General features: G+C 49.9%; 1 protein-coding gene across 2 annotated transcripts in view; it reads right to left on the bottom strand.

The window, feature by feature from the left end:
- The window catches only part of COL26A1 (collagen type XXVI alpha 1 chain), a 196,498-nt gene that overhangs the window by 112,193 nt on the left and 61,722 nt on the right, over window positions 1-22,583 (bottom strand). The window lies entirely within an intron of this gene.

The following is a 22,583-nucleotide window of genomic DNA, read 5'->3' as shown; positions in this document are numbered from 1 at the left end:
CCAAACAAAATTGATAATATCTCTTTCCCAAAAAGACCCCCTTCTTTCCTGGGGACCAGTCTGCCTTTGTAGGACTAACAAATTAGCTACAGGATTAGAAATTATGGTTTACAGGGTCACGCAGCCTATGGCTGCAAGAGTCTGAACCTCCCCAAATTGCTCCTGGGGATAACAGTGCTATTATACAATCTAAGATCAGTGCTTGAGATATTTTGCAGACCCTGTCCTCGATGGATCACCCAGACCTGTAATCTGGCTTGGGCAGTTCTATGATCCCATCCAGGAACAGAAGACAGCAAGAAAACCTCACTTCAACCCCCTATGATTCCATCTCCAACCTGACCAGTCACCACTCCCCAACTTCTAAGCCTCTACCCACCAAATTGTCTTTAAAAACTCCAGCCTGAATGCTCAGGAGACTGATTTGAATGATAAAAACCTCCAGTCTCCCATACAGCCGGCTCTGCGTAAATTACTCTCTCTCTCTCTCTCTCTCTCTTTTTAAGTTGAGACAGAGTCTCACTCTGTTGCCCAGGCTGGAGTGCAGTGGCACGATCTCGGCTCACTGTAACCTCTGCCTCCCAGGTTCAAGCGATTCTCCTGCCTCAGCCTCCCGAGTAGCTGAGATTACAGGTGTATGCCACCAGGCCCAGCTAATTTTTGTATTTTTGGTAGAGACAGGGTTTCACCATGTTCATGAGGCTGGTCTCAAACTCCTGGCCTCAAGTGATCCACCCACCTCAGCCTTCCAAAGTGCTGCGATTACAGGAGCGAGCGATGGCACCTGGCCATCTTTCTCTATTGCAATTCCCCTGTCTTGATAAATCAGCTCTGTCTAAGCAGCAGGCAAGGTGAACCCCTTGGGCAGTGACAGCTGTGTGACCCTGGACAAGTCACCATCCCTTGTAAAAGCAGGTTTACACATGCTTGTAAACCTGCAGAATTGTGAGCCAAATTAAACTTTTCTTTATAAATTACCCAGTCTCAGGTATTTCTTTATAGCAATGCAAGAATGGCCTAATACAGTACATTATGTGGGTGATGGATTTCCTAAGAGCCCTGACTTCACCACTGTGCAATATATCGGTTGCACTTGTAACCCATAAATTTATACAAACAAAAAATAATAGTAAAGTCCCTGGCCAGGCATGGTGGCTCACGCCTGTAATCCCAGCACTTTGGGAGGCCGAGGTGGGTAAATCATCTGAGGTCAGGCGTTCAAGACCAGCCTGGCCAACATGGTGAAACCCTGCCTCTACTAAAAATACAAAAATTAGCCAGGCGTGGTGGCAGGCGCCTGTAGTCCCAGCTACTTGGGAGGCTGAGGCAGGAGAATAGCTTGAACTTGGGAGGCGGAGGTCGCAGTGAGCCGAGATCACATCACTGCACTCCAGTCTGGGCAACAGAGATTCCATCTCAAAAAAAATAAACAAATAAAATAAAAAATAAAGTCCCCTCCAGCTCTGCCATTCTAAAACTCTCCAAGTATGGCCACCTGTGATGGGAAAGTGTCCTGAACACTGAACACTGACCAAGATGATAAAGAAAGAAAAGGGGCCAGGCACAGTGACTCACACGTGTAATCCCAGCACTTTGGGAGGCTGAGGTAGGCGGATCACCTGAGGTCGGGAGTTCAAGACCAGCCTGCCCAACATGGAGAAACCCCATCTCTACTAAAAATACAAAAATTAGCCGGGTGTGGTGGCACACGCCTGTAATCCCAGCTACTCGGGAGGTTGAGGCAGGAGAATCATTTGAACCCAGGAGGCCGAGTTGCAGTGAGCAGAGATCACGCCATTGCACTCCAGACTGGGCAACAAGAGTGAAACTCTGTCTCAAAAAAAAAAAAGAAGAAAGGAAGGAAGGAAGGAAAGGAAGGAAAGGAAGGAAGAAAGAAATTAGCAGGACCTGCAAAATTTTCAACTATCATCTACTCTGACCTTTTTCCCAATTATAATTTCTTTTGGTTGATTCACCAACAATAAACCCAAAGTGGGTTTATTGAACACCCACTTTGTGCTATATTGTGATCATAGATTTATAAAACTGTGTCCTCATCCTGAGAAGAGCGAGACACTTCAATGAAGAAAACTTGGCATACGCGGCCAGGAGTCGGGGTTACACCTGTAGTCCTAGCACTCTGGGAGGCCAAGGCAGGAGGATTGCTTGAAGTCAGAAGTTTGAGACCAGCCTGGGCAATATACCAAGATGCTGTCTCTACAAAAAATAAAAATAAAAAATTTAGCCTGGCATAGTTGTGCACACCTGTAGTCCCAGCTACTTGGGAGGCAGGAGTTTTGAGGCTACAGTGAGCCATGATCGAACCACGGCACTTAGCCTAGGCAACAGAGCAAGACCCTGTCTCTAAAAAAAAAAACAAAAAAAAAAGAAAGAAAAGAAAAAGAAAAAACTTGGAATACAGTAGTGGGACTCTTGCAGGAATTAAAAAAAAGATTCTTGCAAAATGCTGTGAATCCCGTCGTAAAGTTTCACGCTCCCACAGTTTTGAAATTTTTCTTACACATAAGTTGGATGCTTTTTTGTCACACTCCAAGAATCGTGAATATAAAATGCATGACCAAATTTCATAAGGGAGACACATTCAGCTTTTATTATTCACTTTACATGCATTGTCATAACTGCTGCTTCATCAAATTTGCACAATGTCCCCCCGAAGACAAAACTACATAACTTCACAAAATTTAAATCTGCTGACATCGAGCAACTTAATCGGTGAATGAAACAATCATGAATTAATTGGTAGCAGCAGGCGTGACGTTTGGAGACGCACTGTTGACAGGAAAACACACGAGTGGAGAATTGGATTTCAGAAGTACAGCTCTGAATCTGAAAAATCCTGTTAATACTCATTTCTTTTTTAAAAAAGCAAAAACCTACACTTGTGTTTCATAAACATTCCAGCAAACCAGTTTCCCCCTGGAGATCTGAGGGTGGTGTGGTTGTGTGCAGCTGGGGCAGGAAGTCTCTAGTAAGGAGGTAGGAGATGACCAGGAGAGGTGCCCACCGCTGTGAGCCCAGCTTTTGGGAGCAACTGGGCAACCCTGTGCGGGTGGGGGGTTGGAAAGGGGTGGCAGAGCCTTAGTTCCAAGGTCACCCCTCCTTACAGCAAGTGACTCTGGATGCGATGATGAGCCTGACTCTGAAGAGTACAAATACACTATTTTCACAATAAACACACACTCACATGCACACACATTCACATACACAGCCACGTGAGCACACATGTACACTCACACACTCTCACACCTTCACACGCTTGCACAAACTCACTTGCAAGCTCTCACAAACACATACACACACGCTCACACATTCACACACTCATTTGTTCTCTCACACTCATGTGCACACTCGTGCTTGCACGCTCACACAAACACACTCGTGCACACTTCCACACACGCACTCTCACACTAACACACGCTCAGCACCCTCAGACTCACTCATGCACACTCACATTCACACACTTTTACACAATTATGCACACACATGCACCTTCTCACACACTTGGGTAAACACACACTCAGCCTCACACTAACACACTAAACACGCTCACATACCTGAGGACTAAACTCTGACCATTTTCTTCTCTTGCCCAGATTCCTATCTAAGGCGCCTGGGGAGTCACGCCTTTCAAACCACAAAGCCTCATCACACAGGTTCTCTTTTAACCCTATATGATGTGGTTGGCTTTCCAACTAGGCTCTAGCATAACATCGCATGGCAGATAAGGAAGGAAATCAAAATATTTTAACCCCAAATATGTTTCTATGCCATATCTTTTGTTTTGTTTTTAGACAGAGTCTTGCTCTGTAGCCCACACTGGAGTGCAGTGGCGAAATCTTGGCTCACTGCAAACGCTGCCTCCCGGGTTCAAGTGATTCTCCTGCCTCAGCTCCTGAGTAGCTGGGATTACAGGCACCCGCCACCATGCCCAGCTAATTTTTTGTATTTTTGAGTAGAAACGGGCTTTCACCATGTTGGTCAGGCTGGTCTTGAACTCCTGACCTCAGGTGATCCACCTGCCTCGGCCTCCCAAAGTGCTGGGATAACAGGTGTGAGCCACCGCGCCCGGCTCTTTGCCATATCTTGAAATAGCCCTGCAAAGCTGTCTCTTGTGGTGGGGGTGGAGGGTGGAGGGTGGAGGGTGGGGGGCGGGGGTGGGAAACTACACTCTGCAGAGAATCCCTTTCCCTTTTCCAGGCCTTTTTGATATCCAGGAGAGAATCAACTAATAGTCTGACACCTTTTAAAATCTGACAAGAAACATATACACTCTATTCTCTCTGAAGCCTGCTACCTGGAGGCTGCATTTGCGTAATGAGAACCGCAGTCTCCACAATCTCTTATTTTATATTATTTTATTTTTTGAAGCAGAGTCTCACCTGTCACCCAGGCTGGAGTGCAGTGGAGTGATCACTGCTCACTGCAGCCTCCGCCTCCCCCAGCACAAGCAATCCTCCCCTCTCAGCCTCTGAGTAGCTGGAAGTACAGACAAACACCACCACACCTGGCTAATTGTTTTTGTATTTTGTAGAGGTGGGGTCTAGACATGTTGCCCAGGATGTTCTCAAACTCCTCGGCTCAAGTGATCCTCCTGTGTCAGCTTCTCAAAATGCTGGGATTACAGGCGTGAACCACCACTCCCGGCCTCTCACGATCCCTTATCTTAACCCAGACATTCTCTTTCTATTGATTCCAGGTATTTAGATAAATTCTTTTAACCAATTGCCAATCAGAAAATATTTGAATCCAGGACTGGGAGTGGTGGCTCACGCCTGCAATCCCAGCCTTTGGGAGGCCAAGGCAGGCGGATGGCCTGAGGTCAGGAGTTCGAGACCAGCCTAGCCAACATGGCAAAACTCCGTCTCTACTAAAAATACAAAAATTATCCAGGCATGGTGGTGCATGCCTGAAGTCCCAGCTACTTGGGAGGCTGAGGCAGAAGAATCGCTTGAACCCGGAGGCAGAGGTTGCAGCGAGCCAAGATCGCACCACTGCACTCCAGCCTGGTGACAGAGCGACACTCCATCTCAAAAAAAAGAAAAAGAAAATCTTTGAATCCACCTATGACCTGGAAGCCCCAGCTTCCCGTTGTCCCATTGCATATCTTACATGTGTTGATTGATGTCTTATGTCCCCCTAAAACGTATAAAACCTAATTGTGGCTCAGTCACCGTGAGCATATGTTCTCAGGGTCTGCTGGGGGCTATATCACGGGCCGTGGCCACTTACATTTGGCTCACAGTAAAGTCTTCAAATATTTTACAGAGTTTGACTCTTACATGTTCACACTCACATAAGCACACACGCACACTTATGCACTTACCAACACACTTTTTTTTTTTTGAGACAGGGTCTTGCTCTGTCACCCAGGCTGGAGTGCAGTAGTGCAATCACGTCTGACTACAGCCTCAACCTCCCTGGTTCAAGTGATCTTCCTGCCTCAGCCTCCTAAGTAGCTGGGATTACAGGCATGCACCACCACACCCAGCTAATTTTTTTGTTTGTTGGTTGGTTGGTTTGTTTTTGAGACAGTGTCTCACTCTGTTGCCCAGGCTGGAGTGCAGTCATACAATCTCAGCTCACTGCAACCTCCTCCTCCCGGGTTCAAGCAATTCTCCTGCCTCAGCCTCCCGAGTAGCAGGGATTACAAGCGTAACACTACGCCGAGCTAATTTTTGTATTTTTACTTGAGACAGAGTTTCACCACAAAACCAGGCTGGTGTCGAACTCCTGGCCTCAAGCAATCCACCAGCCTCGGCCTCCCAAAGTGCTGGGATTACAGGTGTGAGCCACTGTGCCCAGCTTTTTGTTAAATTTTTTTTTCCTTTCTTTTTTGAGACAGAGTTTCGCTCTTGTTGCCCAGGCTGGAGTGCAATGGCACGATCTTGGCTCACCGCGACCTCTGCCTCCCTGGTTCAAGCAATTCTTCTGCCTCAGCCTCCCGAGTAGCTGGGATTACAGGCGACTGCCACCACACCCCGCTAATTTTTTTTTGTATTTTTAGTAGAGACAGGATCTTGCCATTTTGACCAGGCTGGTCTTGAACTCCTGACCTCGGGTGATCCACCCGCCTCGGCCTCCCAAAGTGCTGGGGATTACAGGCGTAAGCCACCATGCCAGGCCTGTTAAAATTTTTTATAGAGGCGGGTCTTGCCATGTTGCCCAGGCTGGTCTCAAACTCCTGAGCTCAAGTGATTCTCCCACCTCGGTCTCCCAAAGTGTTGGGATTACAGGCATGAGCCACTGTGCCCATCTCCCAACACACTTGATATTCACATGTGCACACACTCACACACTCACATTCACATGCTTGCCTCATTGCTGTGCTACAGGATGATGCTAAAATGGGAATCATCCACTCACCATTTCAGGAGGGGTCCCAAAGGCTGAGGACAATGCCATAGGTGCCCACTGTCCCCAAAGTGAGGAGCTGCAGCAGCCATGTACGAAATACCATGCCCGGTGAAACCGGTTCCAGCAGCCTTAGCATCTCCACATCCAGGCTACTTAAAAGAAAGTGGGCCGGGCACGGTGGCTCACGCCTGTCATCCCTGCAATTTGGGAGGCCAAGGTGGGTGGATCACTTGAGGTCAGGAGTTCGAGACCAGCCTGGCCAACATGGCAAAACCCCGTCTCTACTAAAAATACAAAAAATTAGCCAGGTGTGGTGGTGCATGCCTGTGATCCCAGCTACTCAGGGGACTGCGGCAGGAGAATTCCTTGAACCCGGGAGGCGGAGGTTGCAGTGAGCCGAGATCGTGCCACTGCACTCCAGTCTGGGTGACAGAGCGAGACTCTGCCTCAAAAAAAAAAAAAAAGAAAGACCTAGAAAAAGAGAAAGGGCTCACAACTCTCTTGCTGCCGCAGATCTGCCAGCCAAAAGCAGGCCCAGCTGGGACAGAGAAGAAGCTTTCGTTTAGATTAAAAATGGCAGTTTTAAAATTATTCCTGAAATGGTCTTCCAACTACGAGAGACCAGAAAAACTACAGAATCCACCCAGGGCCCAGGGCAGGCGCAAGGGCCAAGCTGCTGTTGTTTGACCCTGCTGAGCGCAGCTGATGCCAAAAAATCAGGTCCCTCCCTTAACCTCTGCACAATGGGATCAGTGGAGCCCTGGGCTCAGGAGTGCAAGCCTGGCATTTGGGCTCTGCCCCTAATTCACTATACAACATTGCACAGGTACCTAAACCTCTCTGAGCCTGTTTCCTGGTCTGTATGATGAGGATACCGGGGAGACCAGGATGCCTGGGATAAGGCTGTGAGTGCAGGAGGGGTGCATGGATGCTGGGTTTGCAAAATACAGACCTGACCTAATTCCTCCCAACCCACACCCTTTGGCCGTCCCCACTGTCATCCAGAGAGAGTCTGGGCTGCTCAGCCACATGTGCTGGCCCTCCTCTACCTGACACAGCCACCTCTGGCCCTCACCCACCAGGCGAGAGCCCTCCAGGTGCACCAGACACTCTCACTTCAATCCACACTTGGAATGATGAAGATGGTAATGAGAACAATAAAAGTAGATATGATAGGCCAGGAGCGGTGGCTCATGCCTGTAATCCCAACACTTTGGGAGGCTGAGGTAGGTGGATCATTTGAGGCCAGGAGTTTGAGACCAGCCTGGCCAACATGGTGAAACCCTGTCTCTACTAAAAATACACACACACAAAATAGCCAGGCATGGTGGTGGGTGCCTGTAATCCCAGCTACTCAGGAGGCTGAGGCACAAGAATCGCTTAAACCTGGGAGGCGGAGATAGAAGTGAGCTGAGATTGCACCACTGCACTCCAGTCTGGGCGACAGAGGGAGACTCTGTCTTAAAAAAATATATAAAATATATACATATAATAATAGCTTCAATTGCAGACTCACAGTGTACTGAGTGGTTTACATAAGCTGACTGAGAACAACAGATGTCATTATTCCCAGTTTACAGACAAGGAAACTGAGGCACAAAGAGGTTAAGCAACTTTGTCAAGGTGGTGGAACTGGGATCTGAACCCAGGCAGAATTGGTTCCAGAGCCCAGTAATACTAATTTGTGTTCGTTCAGTACAGGTGAACGTTTTTCCTCTCATCTACACACAGGGACTGATCTCGGGCCCCTGATTCAGAAACTGAGCTCATCCCTCTGGAGATGCTCTTTTCTTTTTTCTTTTTCTTTCTTTCTTTTTTTTTTTTTTTTTTTTGAGATGGAGTCTCTCTCTGTCGCCAGGCTGGAGTGCAGTGGCACAATCGTGGCTCACTGCAACCTCTGCCTCCCAGGTTCAAGCAATTCTCCTGCCTCAGCCTCCCGAGTAGCTGCAATTACAGGAGTAATTTTGTATTTTTAACTTAATTTTAGCTAATTTTGGTATTTTTAGTAGAGACAGGGTTTCACCATGTTGGCCAGGCTGGCCTCAAACTTCTGACCTCAGGTGATCTGCCCGTCTTGGCCTCCCAAAGTGCTGGGATTACAGGCATGAGCCACCGCTCCTGGCCACAGTCTTTCCTGGCCTTCATTCTGGATTCCATGGGCTTGGCCCATGCCACTCTGGAACCTGATGGCTGCCAAGTCCAGGCATCGGGCACACCAGTAGGTGGCACTGTGTCACCATCCCAACGGGCCAAGACTCAGCTTGGTAGCCCCACTGCGTCTCACCTGAATGCCCAAGACAGTTTCCACATTTGTGGCCCATCTCCCCAGTCTTGGAAAAAAACCTGAGGGAGCCTGGCCTCCTGTCCCCATGAAGAATTGCCAGCCCCTGCTGCTAGGGTCCAGTTGGGCAAACTTTCTTTTTTTGTTGTTTTTGTTTTTGTTTTGAGACAGAGTCTGGCTCTGTTGCCCCGGCTAGAGTGTAGTGATGCCATCTCAGCTCCCTGCAGCCTTCACCTCCCTGCAGCCTTCACATCCCAGGTTCAAGCAATTCTCCTACCTCAGCCTCCTGAGTAGCTGGGATGGCAGGCACACACCACCACACCTGGCTAATTTTTGTATTTTCAGTGGAAATGGGGTTTCACCATGTTGGCCAGGCTGGTCTTGAACTCCTGACCTCAGGTGATCTGCCCACTTTGACCTCCCAAAGTGCTGGGATTACAGGCGTGAGCCACTGCGCCTGGCCTAGGCACTTTCTAAAATGCAGATCCAGTTTAGGGACTGCCCTCCCTCAAAAACGAGGTGTACATATTTTATTTAACCTCTGTCAGCCTTGAGGCCACACTCAGTTGAGGACACCAGGCTCCAAGAGGGACTCAACTTCCTCAAGGCTCCCTGCAGAGTCACCAGCCACATGATGGTGTCAACTTTGCTGCTTGGTGGGAACATTAAGGGCCAATCACAAGGTCCTGGCCAGGTGCCACACAGCCCTGGAGGGGGGTGGTGTCCCTCCTACCCCTAAGACTTTAACAACTCTTAGATTTTGGAGGCAAAAACAAGATTGGCCTCTGATGCCTGGATTCTCCCCAAGGTGGAGTGGCCCCATCCATCCATGACTTCCAGTGGTCACCAAGCCCACTCTATGGCCCACGGGCTCTGCCTGCTTTGATCTGGTGTCCTCCCTGGCCTCGCAGGTGACTTTGTTTTCCAGCCACACTGGTCTTCTCACAAATCTCCAGCATACCAGTTTCCTTACCTCTTTTTTTTTTCAGACAGAGTCTCGCCCTGTCGCCCAGGCTGGAGAGCTGTGGCATGATCTCGGCTCACTGCAACCTCTGCCTCCTGGGTTCAAGTGATTCTCCTGCCTGAGCCTCTCGAGTAGCTGGGATTACAGGCGCGCACCACCACTCCTGGCTAATTTTTGTATTTTTAGTAGAGACGGGGTTTTACCCTATTGCCCTCTTAGGGGCTGATCTTTCTTGATCTCTCTCCCTTTTTCTCTCTCTCTTGGTCACCTCCTCCAGGAAGCCTTTCTAAGGCCTCCCACCACATCTGCCTAGCGCCCAGGAGGTACATATCACTATCAATCGACTGACCAGGGATCTGGCTCTCCTGGGCCTGTTGGCATCCCTTCAGGATGCAGAGCTGAGGCTTTTCCTGGGTGTTACATTCAGACTGGTGTGGGTCCAAACAAACCCCAAGGTGGGGTGGTCCTCCCAGAGTCTGTCAGCCAAAACCACCAGACTCCAGGAATGAGCTGAAGGTGGGGGAGCCCCTCACTGGTCCCTGGAAAATGTTCTATATGCCCATTTTAAGGATGGCAAAATCAGCTCAGGAAAGAAAGGGGGCTGGGTGTCGTGGCTCACGCCTGTAATCCCAATAATTTGGGAGGCCAGGACGGGTGGATCACTTGAGGTCAGGAGTTCGAGACCAGCCTGACCAATATGGGGAAACCCCATCTCTACTAAAAGTACAAAAATTAGCGGGGCATGGTTGTGTACGTCTGTGATCCCAGCTACTCGGGAGGCTGAGGCAGGAGAATTGCTTGAACCTGAGAGGCGGAGGTTACAGTGAGCTGAGATCACACCACTGCACTACAGCCTGGACCACAAGATTGAGACTGTCTAAAAAAAAAAAAACAAAAAGAAAGGAAAGGGGAACTTAAGGGGGCTGTAGCCACTGAATGCCTGTGTGCTAGGCCCACTCACACCTGGGAGTATTACTGTCCCATTTTATGGATGAGAACACTGAGTCCACCAGAGAGTTTGCAGCACGTAGGTGCAGAGCTGGACTTGGCCCACACCATCAGGAAGTGGAGGAGCCAGCCCTGAACCTTCACCCCACCCTTGACTGCATATACCCCATCTTTCCACATATACCCCATCTGCCTCCCTCCCTCTCTGGTTCCCCCAAGTGATGCTTTTTTGTTGTTGTTGTTGTTGTTGTTTTTACTGCTATTTTTTTTTTGAGATGGAGTCTTGCTGTGTTGCCCATGCTGGAGTGCAATGGCATGATCTCGGCTCACTACAGCCTCCACCTTCCAGGTTTAAGGGATTCTCTTGCCTCAGTCTCCCGAGTAGCTAGGATTACAGGCATGCACCACCACGCCCGGCTAATTTTGTATTTTTAGTAGATATGGGGTTTCTCCATGTTGGTTAGCCTGGTATCGAACTCCCGACCTCAGGTGATCCGCCCGCCTCGGCTTCCCAAAGTGGGATTACAGGCGTTAGCCACCGCTCCCAGCTCCAAGTGATGTTTTTAAAGCAGAAATATCTTTGAACCTCTCCTAGCTTTTCTTCAGTCTCAGGACAAGGCCAGGCACAGTGGCTCATGCCTGTAATCCCACCACTTTGGGAGGCCAAGGCAGGAGGATCACCTGAAGCCAGGAGTTCAAGACCAACCTGAGCAACATAGCAAGACCCCCATTTCTACCAAAAATTTAAAAATTAGCCAGGCATAATGGTGCATGCCTGTAGTCCCCATGTACTTGGGAGGCTGAGGTGGTGAGTCCAGGAGTTTTAGACCAAACTGAGAAACATAGCCAGACCCTGTCTCTTAAAAAAAAAAAAAAATTAGTGGGATGTAGTAGCACGTGCCTGTAGTTTCAGCTTTTAGGGAGGCTAAGGCAGGAGGATCACTTGGGTCCAGGAGTTTGAGGTTGCAGCGAGCTGTGAATGTACCACTGCACTCCAGCCTGGGCAACAGAGTGAGGCCCTGTCTCTCAAAAGAAAACAAAAATATTAGGACAATACCCAAATCCTAAGCCTAACCTTGTGGACTTCTGCCATCTGGCTACTGTATACCTTGGCCATCCCTCCTCCTCTCCTTGGCCACCAGCTCCTCCCCGCCCCCATTCAGAACTCCGCCCGATTCAGAACTCTGCCCCCATTCGGAACTCCGCCCCCATTCAGAACTCTGCCCCATTCGGAACTCCGGCCCCATTTGGAACTCCGCCCCCATTCGGAACTCCTCCCCCTTTCAGAACTCCGCCCCCATTCAGAACTCTCCCCATTCAGAACTCTGCCCCCATTCAGAACTCCTCCCCCATTCAGAACTCCACTGGCCATGTGTGCTTGTGCTCTGTCTCTGCCCAAGACATGCAGCCTCCCAGAGCTCAGAGAAAGTACTGCCTCCTCTTAGAAGTCCACCCTGACTAGCCCACACTTAGTCCCTTCCACCCTACAGCAAGCTGGGCCTCTTCAATCTACACCCTCAAAGAACCCAGACTTCTCTTCTAAGCACTTATGGTTGTACACCCGTGTATGTAATTATTTGTCTGACATCCCTCTCCTCCACGGAGCCACTGGCTGCACCACCTGCCTAGCTTAGGGCGAGGCACATCGTCTGCACCCAATGAAGACTGGTGGAAAGAACGAAGCATTCAACGAACAGGGTGCCTGGATGCAGTCTCAGTCTGGGAGTGGCTCAAGCCTGTAATCCCAGCACTTTGGGAAGTCAAGGCGGGCGGATCACCTGAGATCAGGAATTCTAGACCAGCCTGGCCAACATGGTGAAACTGTCTCTACTGAAAATACAAAAATTAGCCCGGCATAGTGGTGCACACCTGTAATCCCAGCTACTCAGGGGGCTGAGGCGGGAGAATCGCTTGAACTCAGGAGGTGGAGGTTGCAGTGAGCAGAGATTGTGCCACTGCACTCCAGCCTGGGGGACAGAGTGAGATTCTGTCTCAAAAAAAAAAAAAAAAAAGCTGGTGGGGAGGGCTCCCCGGAGAAATGAGGTCCCCATCACTGGAAGTGAGTAAGCAGAGGTCTTGGCTCTCTGATCTCTAAAGTGGATGTGCCCAAAAGCGTCACGAGGTCCTGCCTCGGGCGCGGGGGGACATTGCACCATCCAGGGATTGCCTGCTCAAAACGACTCTGCCAGCCCAGAACCTTGCCTGGGGGAGCCAGGTACCCCTCCCTCACTGGGCACGTACCCCTTCTCAGCCTCCATGCCTGCCCGCCCCCGACTCCTCCCCTGGCCTCCACTTCCTCACTAGGAACCCCCACCAGGAGAAACAGACTGGGAGGTTCTGAGTCAGGCTGGAGACTCAACAGGAAACGAGAGTGGAGGTTTCAGAGCGGGAGGCAGGGGATTATTAATCTCTTGATTAATAGCCGCGGGCCAGTGGGGAGGGGAAAGGGGCTTCCCACTGCCGTTCTGAGGCCTCCAGCCTTCCCAGAATCCAAGCTAGGCACTCCCGAGTGCCAGACGGAATGGACAGTGGGCCCAGTGGGCAGGGTCTTCTGCCAAACCTCACCTCACCCTCTGGCCCAGGGTCACAGTCCACCTGGGGGCAGTGGCGGGGTGGGGGGCGCAGTGGATGCAGCCCAGACAGGCCCCCACTGCTTGGGGTGGGCAGCTGTGGTGAGCTTCTCAACCCAAACAGTCCCGCTAAGGAGGAGAGGCAGGGAAGAAAGAGCATGTTTTAAGAAAGCACTTCAATCCAGGACTTTGTGTTGCTTTGCGGGCATCCGTCCTGAACAGCAGGCGACCCAACCAGAGGGGGGAGGCTGGCAGGCAGGGGGCCGTCTGGCAGAGGGGAATGAAGGAGGCAGACGAAGCCCCAGAGAGTTCCGGCAAACCCCTCTGCTCAGCACATCTGGAAAAGGTTGGCTCTAATGCCATCAAAGGACTCCGAGGGGCCTGGGAGACAGCCAAGGGCAGGGGAAGCCCGGCCGAAGAAAACTTAACCCCCCGAGTCCCTGGGACTTGTCCTTCTAAGTCTATCAGGCCCCAGAGCCCCAGCCTGTCGCAGCCAGCAGCCAACCGAGGGGCTTAGGAGGGGGCTAGGGTGGCATCAGTGACGCCTAATGTCCGTGACACCCAACATCCCCACTACAATGAACAGAGCCCAGCCGGGGCTGTGATCCACTCCAGAGGAAGGCAGGGGGGGTTCTCTCTATTTCCCAGGATGGGAAACTGAGGCACAGAGGAAGGAAGCATGGTTTGTGCTGTCTGCCTTTGAGTCCCCGACCCTGGCAATAAAGTCACCCAGTCCAGTCCAGTCTCCCAGCCAGCAGGGAGGGGATTGGCCCAGGGTGCCTGCCTCCAGCCAGGGGCTTCCTCCAGGGCCAACTACATGGCCTGAACAGCTGTCTTCTTTTTTTTTTTTTTGAGATGGAGTCTCGCTGTGGCCCAGGCTGGAGTGCAGTGGCACGATCTCAGCTCACTGCAACCTCTGCCTCCCAGGTTTGAGCGAGTCTTCTGTCTTAGCCTCCTGAGTAGCTAGGAGCAACCGCCATCACACCTGGCTAATTTTTGTATTTTTAGTAGAGACGGGGTTTCACTATGTTGGCCAGGCTGGTCTCGAACTCCTGACCTCAAGTGATCTGCCTGCCTCAGCCTCCCGAAGTGCTGGGATTATAGGCGTGAGCCACCACGCCCGGCCCTGAACAGAGCTCTTTCCTCCCCACCAGCATCTCGTCCCCTAGTGAAATCTCCTAGTCCCCCAGGTCTCTGCTAAATGTCACTCGCAAGGGAAACCCACAGACCAGGTCTCCCTCCAATGCTGTGAGTCTTTGACGAACATGTCCTCCCTGCGTCAACCCTGTACACACGAGGAGAGGATCGTGTTCTCTCTACACACTAGTGCCTGGCCCTTCACTGCTCAGACAACATTGAATGAACAATCGAATAGATGAACACATGATCTGCAAAACCCCAGGTAAGGTCACTGTCCCCAGTACGCCCAACTGGAGCAGGCAGGTGCCTGCATTCTTGTCCACATCACGCTGTTGACTGGGCACCCTGCCTCGCACCCTGTCCCTATGCTTACTAGTGAGCATTAGTTTTGAGTGCCGCCTTCTCTCCTCACCAACACACTCACTCACACACACTACAACACTCCAATATTATTAAAAAAAAAAAATCAGGCCAGGCGCAGTGGCTCACACCTATAATCTCAGCACTTTGGGAGATAGAGGTGGGCGGATCACTTGAGTTCAGGAGTTCAAGACAGCCTGGGCAACATAGTGAGACCCTGTCTTTACAAAAAATAAGAACAAAAAGAATTAATCAAGCGTGGTGGCATGTGCCTGTAGTCCCAGCTACTCGAGAGGCTGAGGTGGGAGGACCATTGGAGACCAGGAGTTGGAGGCAGCAGTGAGCCGTGATTGTGCCATGAGAGACCCTGTCTCTACAAAGAGAGAGAGTGAGAGAGAGAGAGAGAGAGAGACAGGAGGGAGGGAGAAAGGGAAAAAGAGAGAGAGGTGGGGCGGGAGAGAGAGAGAGACAGGAGGGAGGGAGAAAGGGAAAAAGAGAGAGAGGTGGGGCGGGAGAGAGAGAGAGAGAAGGAAGGAAGGAAGGGAGGAAGGAAGGAAGGAAGGAAGGAGAGAGAAAGAATGAGAGTGAAAGAGAGAAAGAGAGACAGAGAAAGAAGAGAAAAAAGAAAGAAAGAAAAAAAGAAAGAAAGAAAGGAAGAAAGAAAGAAAAAGAAAGAAAGAAAGAGAAAGAAAGAAAGAAAGAAAGAAAGAGAAAAAGAGAGAGACAGAGAGAAAGAAAGAAAGAAGGGAGGGAGGGAGGCAGGGAGGGAAGGGAGTAATCAACAGATGGGAAAATCCACAAAGAAAATGGTTGTATTACAGATACCTATTTTCCTTTCATCTCACAAGAAGAGGAACGCATTCATTTAATGAACATTGTTGAGCACCTCAATGTGCTGGTCCATGTAGTAAAGTTCTGGGAATAATGAGACGAGGACAGAGCATCCCGCCTTCAAGGCACCCCCAAGTTGGTGGGAAGAGTCAGCCCGGAAATCACTTTCAGTGTTCTGTGGATCCCCCTGCATGGGCACCCCTGCTGTGGGATTCCCTCCTGTTGCTGCTCTGACAGTGGCCCCCTCTTTCTCTGAGCCACCCTGCTCGGCTTCTCCAGCGCTGGTCCCTGCAGCTGTCATTTCCCCGCCTGCCCCAGCCTTTCTCCCCTTTCTGAGGATCATTCTCAGTGGTTTATAAGCATCACTCCCCAAAAACTGCATTTGCCAAGGTCTCCAGTGACCCCAAACCCAATGATTACTCCTCTGCCCTCATCCTATGGAGTGTCTCAGAAGCATTCGGGACAGTGCATTCTCTGTTCTGCCCTCTCTCTGGAAACACCTTCCAGGACACCAGGACGACACCTGCCTCCCCTCCTAAGCCCCACCTATAAGGCTAGGATGCGCAGGACTCTTCTGAGGCCACTATCCCTTCTCCATTTATTCATCTCCAAGGTCACCTGCAGTCTCACGACTTTATTTATTTATTTTTTGATGCAGGATCTGGCTCTGGTTGCTCGGGCTGGAATGCAGTGGCATGATCTTGATTCACTGCAACCTCCACCTCATGGGCTCAAGCAATCCTCCCATCTCAGCCTCCCGAGTAGCTGGGATTACAGGTGGCCACCACCATGCCCAACTAATTTTTTTCTGTTTTTAGTGGAAACAGGGTTTCACTATATTGGCCAGGCTGGTCTCAAACTCCTGGCCTCAAGCGATCCACCCACCTCAGCCTCCCAAAGTGTTGGGATTACAGGCGTGAGCCACCACGTCCGGCCCAGTGGCATTCTTAACCATAATAAAAGAATGCATTTCTTGACCAGATACGGTGGCTTACGCCTGTAATCCCAGCACTTTGGGAGACCAAGGCGGGTGGATCACCTGAGTTCAGGAGTTCGAGACCAGCCTGACCAACATGGCGAAACCCCATCTCCTCTAAAAATACAAAATTAGCCAGGTATGGTGGCGCATGCCTGTAATCCCAGCTACTAGGAAGGCTGAGATAGGAGAATCAGTTGAACCTGGAAGGCGGAGGTTGCAGTAAGCTGAGATCGTGCCATTGCACTCCAGCCTGGGCAACAAGAGTGAAACTCCATCTCAAAAAAACAAACAAAAAAAAGAATGCACTTTTTGCTACCAATGGCATCTTAGGATCTCTGAGATACAATCTGCCTCTCGCTCTGGCTTCTTCCTGGAACTCAGCCTCCTACTTGATACCCTTTCCCTGTGGATGGCTTGCAGGCAACTCAACTCAACCAAAGCACAGCTGCCGGCTCCCACCTCTCATGCCTGACATCCTCCCGGTGTCCCCATCTCAATAAATGGCATGCCCTGCCAGCCACCTGCTCAAGCCAGGAATTTAGGGTAGTCCCTGAATGCTCCCTGCCATTAAGGGACCAGACATTCCTGTCATCTCAGCTTCCAGAATACCTCATGGATCCACCCACTTCTCTTCATGTCCTCAGATATCCCCCTAGCATGAGCCACCATCATCTCATGCCGGGCCAATGTCCATTCTTCCCACAGCAGCCAGGGATCTCTTCAAACCCTAAATCAGGATGGCTGCTCATGCCTGTAATCTCAGCACTTTGGGAGGCCAAGGTAAATGGATCGCTTGATTTCAGGAGTTCAAGCCCAGCCTAGGCAACATAGCAAGACCTCATCTCTATTTAAAAAATTATAAAATTGGCCAGGCGTGGTGGCTCACACCTGTAATCCCAGAACTTTGGGAGGCTGAGGTGGGTGGATCACCTGAGGTCAGAAGTTTGAGACCAGCCTGACCAACATGGAGAAATCCTGTCTCTACTAAAAATACAAAAAATTAGCTGGGCGTGGTGGCGGGCATCTGTAATCCCAGCTACTCGGGAAGCTGAGGCAGGAGAATCTCTTGAACCCAGGAGGCAACTGTTACAGTGAGCCAAGATTGTGCCACTGCACTCTCCAGCCTGGGTGATAAGAGCAAAACTTCATCTAAAAAAAAAAAATTATAAAATTAGCTAAGCATGGTGGTGTACACCTGTAGTCCCAGCTAGTCGGGAGGCTGAGGCAGGAGGATTGCTTGAGCTCATGAGGTCAAGGCTGCAGTGAGCAATGATCACACCATTGCACTCCAGCCTGGGCAACAAAACGAGACCCCCATCTCTAAAACAAACACAAAATTATCACCAGGTATAGTTTATTCCAGGATTGCAACATTGCTTCAACATTTGAGAGTTACTCAATGTAGTCATCATATTAACAGCCTAACGAAGAAAAATCACATGATCATATCAACCAACGCAAAGAAAGCATTTGGCAAAATTCAACATCCATGATTAAAAAAAAAAAAAACTCTCAGAAAAATAGTTAGGGGAAAACTTCCTTAATTTGATAAAAAGCATCTTTGAAAACCTTACAGCCTGGCATGGTGGCTCACCTCTGTTAATCCCAACACTTTGGGAGGCCAAAGCAGGAAGCTCCCTAAGCTCAGGAGTTTGAGACCAGCCTAGGCAACATGGTGAAACCCCATCTCTACTAAAAATACAAAACTCAGCTGGGCATGGTGGCACACGCCCAAAGTCCCAGCTATTGGGGAGGCTGAGATGGAAGAATTGCTTAAGCCTAAGAGGTCGAGGCTGCAGGCTGCAGTGAGCTGCAGCCAGTGCACTCCAGCCTGGGCAAAAGAAAGAGACCTTGTTTCAGAAAAAAAGAAAGAAAAGCAAAAAGAAAACCTTACATTTAATATCATCTTTAGTAGTAGAATGTTTTATTGTGAACAAAGGATTCTCTTCACACTCACCAGTCTTATTCAACATAGTGCTAGAAGTCTAGCCAGTATACAGGCAAGAAAATAAAATAAAGGGCATACAGGCTGGGCGCAGTGACTCATGCCTATGATCCCAGCACTTTGGGAGGCCAAGGCAGGTGGATCTGAATCAATTATCCTTGGCTACAAGTATCAAAAACAAGGGTGATGTCAGTTCAAGGTTGGACAGGCAGTCGCTGGGTAGATGTAAATATATTTTTGTGCGTGTGTAAGGTTGCGGTGGACTTTGTGCAAGGTTGCGGTTTTTGCAGTCTTTTGTGGTCGTTGTGTGTGTGTCTATGTGTCTGATTCTCTTCATAGCTCACCCATGCTTTGGCCTCAGTCTGCCTTCCCAGGGTTCTTATTACAGCAAGGCTCAGTGCAGGACCTTCCCCTGCAAACCTCACATCCCCTTGCAACAACCTCTTGAGGCAGCCTTCTATCACCACCATCTTAGCACTGGAGAAACTGAGGCTCAGAGGAAAAATGTTGGCCAATGAGACATCCAGGGAAATCTGCTAGGGGTTCTGGAAAAGGCTGTCCTCTATGATAGGAGAAAACTGTGTCCCATCCCCTTCCTCTCTTTTTTGGGACACTGTGGCGTGAGACGTGATGCATGGAACTGCTGCTGCCCTTCTGTGACCTTGAGGAGGGTCATGGTGGACACACAGGTGTGGGTGGAGAGTTAAGTCAAAGGATCCCAGGATCTTCATGGCTGAGACCTGGCCGCCTCTCCCAGATAGATTGTGAGATGAATATCCCCCCGTTATTGAAGTTTATTTTGGTAACGTCATTTATAGTGATGACACAAGCCATTATGAGCCATGGGGAAACCAGTGCAGAAGACAGACCCTGCCTCAAATTGCTCCCAGGAACCTTCCGAGCTCCTCCTACCCAGGCTCTGCTCACTCAGGGAATTCTACCCAGCACACAGACTCTTGCAGCAAACAGACTCTTAAGAAAACTGAAAAACTATGCTAAAAAATTATGCTGGCCTGGTGCAGCAGCTCATGCCTGTAATCTCAACACTTTGAGAGGCTGATGGGCGGATCACTTGAGGTCAGGAGTTCGAGACCAGCCTGGCTAACATGGTGAAACCCTGTCTCTACTAAAAATACAAAAATTAGCCAGGTGTGGTGGCATGCACCGATGGTCCCAGCTACTCAGAAGTCTGGGGTAGGACAATCGCTTGAACCCAGGAAGCAGAGGTTGCAGTGAGCTGAGATCATGCCACTGCACTCCAGCCTGGGTGATAGAATGAGACTCTGTCTCCAAAAAAAAAAAAAAAATTATGCTAAGAAGCACTAGGGGCCGGGCACGGTGGCTCATGCCTGTAATCCCAGCACTTTGGGAGGCCGAGGGAGGCCGATTATTTGAGGTCAGGAGTTCGAGACCAGCATGGCCAACATGGTGAAACCCCATTTCCACTAAATATACAGAAAAAAAAAAATTAGCCAGGTGTCCTGATGCACACCTGTAGTCCCAGCTACTTGGGAGGCTGAGGTGGGAGGATCACTTGAACCTGGGAGGCAGAGGCTGCAGTGAGCCGAGATCGCACCACTGAACTCCAGCCTGGGTGACAGAGTGAGACTCCATCTAAAACAAAACCCAGAGTTCTCTGACATCTCTGATCTGATTTCATCCTCCTAACCTAACCATTAATTCAGTAATGCTGCTTCATCTCCTGCAAGCCAGGTATTGGGAACACAGCAGCCAATGAGACAGTCCCCGACCTCCTAAGGCTCCCAGACTAGCAGACAGGGCAGACGATGAGCAATCTGGCCAGGGAATGAACACCGCCTCCCAGGTTAAAGCGATTCTCCTGCCTCAGTCTCCTGAGTAGCTGGGATTAGAGGCACTTGCTACCACGCCTGGCTAATTTTTATATTTTTAGTAAAGACAGGGTTTCACCATGTTGGGCAGGCTGGTCTCGAACTCCTGACCTCGTGATCCAAGCATCTTAGCCTCCCAAAGTTCTAGGATTACAGGCATGAGCCACCGCGCCTGGCCAAAAAATTTTTTAAATTAACTGGGCATGGTGTTGTGTGCCTGTAGTTCCAGCTACTCAGGAGGCTGAGGCAAAAGGATTGCTTGAGCCCAGGAGTTCAAGGCTGCAGTGAGCTATGATCACACCACTACACTCCAGCCTGGGGGACAAAGGGAGATCCTGACCCTTATAAAATAAAATAAAATATCACTCCAGCTTCTGTGGAGACAAGGAGCTAGAGCGGGGCGGGGTGGGGAGTGGGGAGACCAGTGAGATGGCTGCCACAAACCAGATACTTCATATAGGCAAGGTCAGCAAAACCAGGACCTGGGACAGGAATGCATATGGAACCCCAGGTGACCAAAGGATAATGCTGCAACCTTCTGTCATCTTGCCTCTCCCTGCCCAGACGGCAGCCCCGAGGCCACAGACAGAGGGTGTACACCCAATTCTAGCTCATTTATGAGTTACTAGAGAGAAAGAAAAGTGTGTTAACCCCTCCTTCCCTAATAAATTATTAAATTCTTTTTGAGACAGTCTCGCTCTGTCGCCCAGGCTGGAGTACAGCGACACAATCTTGGCTCAGTGCGGCCTCCGCTTCCCAGGTTCAAGTGATTCTCCTGCCTCAGCCTCCTGTGTAGCTGGGATTACAGGTGTGTGTCACTACACCTGGCTAATTTTTGTATTTTTAGTAGACACAGGGTTTTACCATGTTGGCCAGGCTGGTCTCGAACTCCTGACCTCAGGTGATCCACCCACCTTGGCCCCCCAAAGTGCTGGGATTACAAGTGTGAGCCACCGCACCCAGCCCATTCCATAGTAAAATATAATAACAGCAGAAATTATGACAATTAAGATCAGCAATTTGGGATTTCTCTAAAAGAATGAAAATTAAGTTTTATTATTTTATTTATTTATTTTTTTTCAGACACAGTCTCACTCCGTCGCCCAGGCTGGAGTACAGTGGCACAATCACAGCTCACTGCAGCCTCGAACTCCTGGGCTCAAGCGATCCTTCCACCTAGGCCTCCCAAGTACAGGTGTGCACCACAACCCATGGCTAATGTTTTTTTAAAATTTTGTAAAAATGGGGTGGGTCTCACTGTGTTGCCCAGGCTGGTCTCGAACTCCTGGCCTCAAGCGATCCTCCTGCCTCAGCCTCCCACATAGCTGGGACTACAGGTGTGAGCCACTGCCACTGGCCAAATTGTTTTAATTAGCAAGGTTCCCACTAGTTAGATGTTGTAGGCAAAGGGGATACTTATGACAAATTCACGTCGGCCCTGACTGAATAGTCTGTTTTCGCCTCCGACCTCCAAGGAGTGGGTGAGAACTCCCTGGAAAGTCAGTGAACACCCACATCGAAGACCCCGGTCCTTCTTCTTTTTTTTTTTTTTTTTTTTTGCAATGGAGTCTCGCTCTATCGCCCAGGCTGTAGAGCAGTGGCGCAATCTCGGCTCACTGCAACCTCCGCCTCCCAGGTTCAAGCAGTTCTCCTGCCTCAGCCTCCCGAGTAGCTGGGATTACAGGCATGTGCTACCACACCCGGCTAATTCTTTTGTATTTTTAGTAGAGACGGGATTTCACCATATTGGCCAGGCTGGTCTCAAACTCCTGACCTTGTGATCCGCCCACCTCAGCCTCCCAAAATGCTGGGATTACAGGCATGAGCCACCGCGCTGGGTCCGACCCCAGTACTTCTGAAACATTGTTCAGATAATTACTTAGGTGGTAAAGGACAGAACAACTGTGCAACATTAATGATCACTTGAAAATTTTTCAGTCCAGGTCAGTGATTCAGGGGCTAGCTTGCCCAGCTTTTCTTATAGGTGCATTATTGTATTTTTCTTTCTTTCTTTCTTTTTTTTTTTTTGAGAGGAAGTCTCGCTCTGTTGCCCAGGCTGGAGTGCAGCGGTATGATCTTGGCTCACTGCAACCTCCACCTCCCAGGTTCAAGCAATTCTCCCTGCGTCAGCCTCCTGAGTAGCTGGGATTACAGGTGCCCACCACTACGCCCGGCTAATTTTTGTATTGTTAGTGGAGACAGGGTTTCTCCATGTTGGCCAAGCTGGTCTCAAACTCCTGACCTCAGGTGATCCACCCGCCTCAGACTCCCAAAGTGCTGCAATTGCAGGCATGAGCCATCGCGCCCGGCTGCATTATTGTGTTTTGATAGTGTAACAGC

Source organism: Nomascus leucogenys, chromosome 17, assembly GCF_006542625.1.
Source record: "Nomascus leucogenys isolate Asia chromosome 17, Asia_NLE_v1, whole genome shotgun sequence".
Lineage (NCBI taxonomy): Eukaryota > Metazoa > Chordata > Mammalia > Primates > Hylobatidae > Nomascus > Nomascus leucogenys.
The sequence above is the reverse complement of the archived record's forward strand: the minus strand, read 5'-3'. Positions and strand labels throughout refer to the sequence as shown.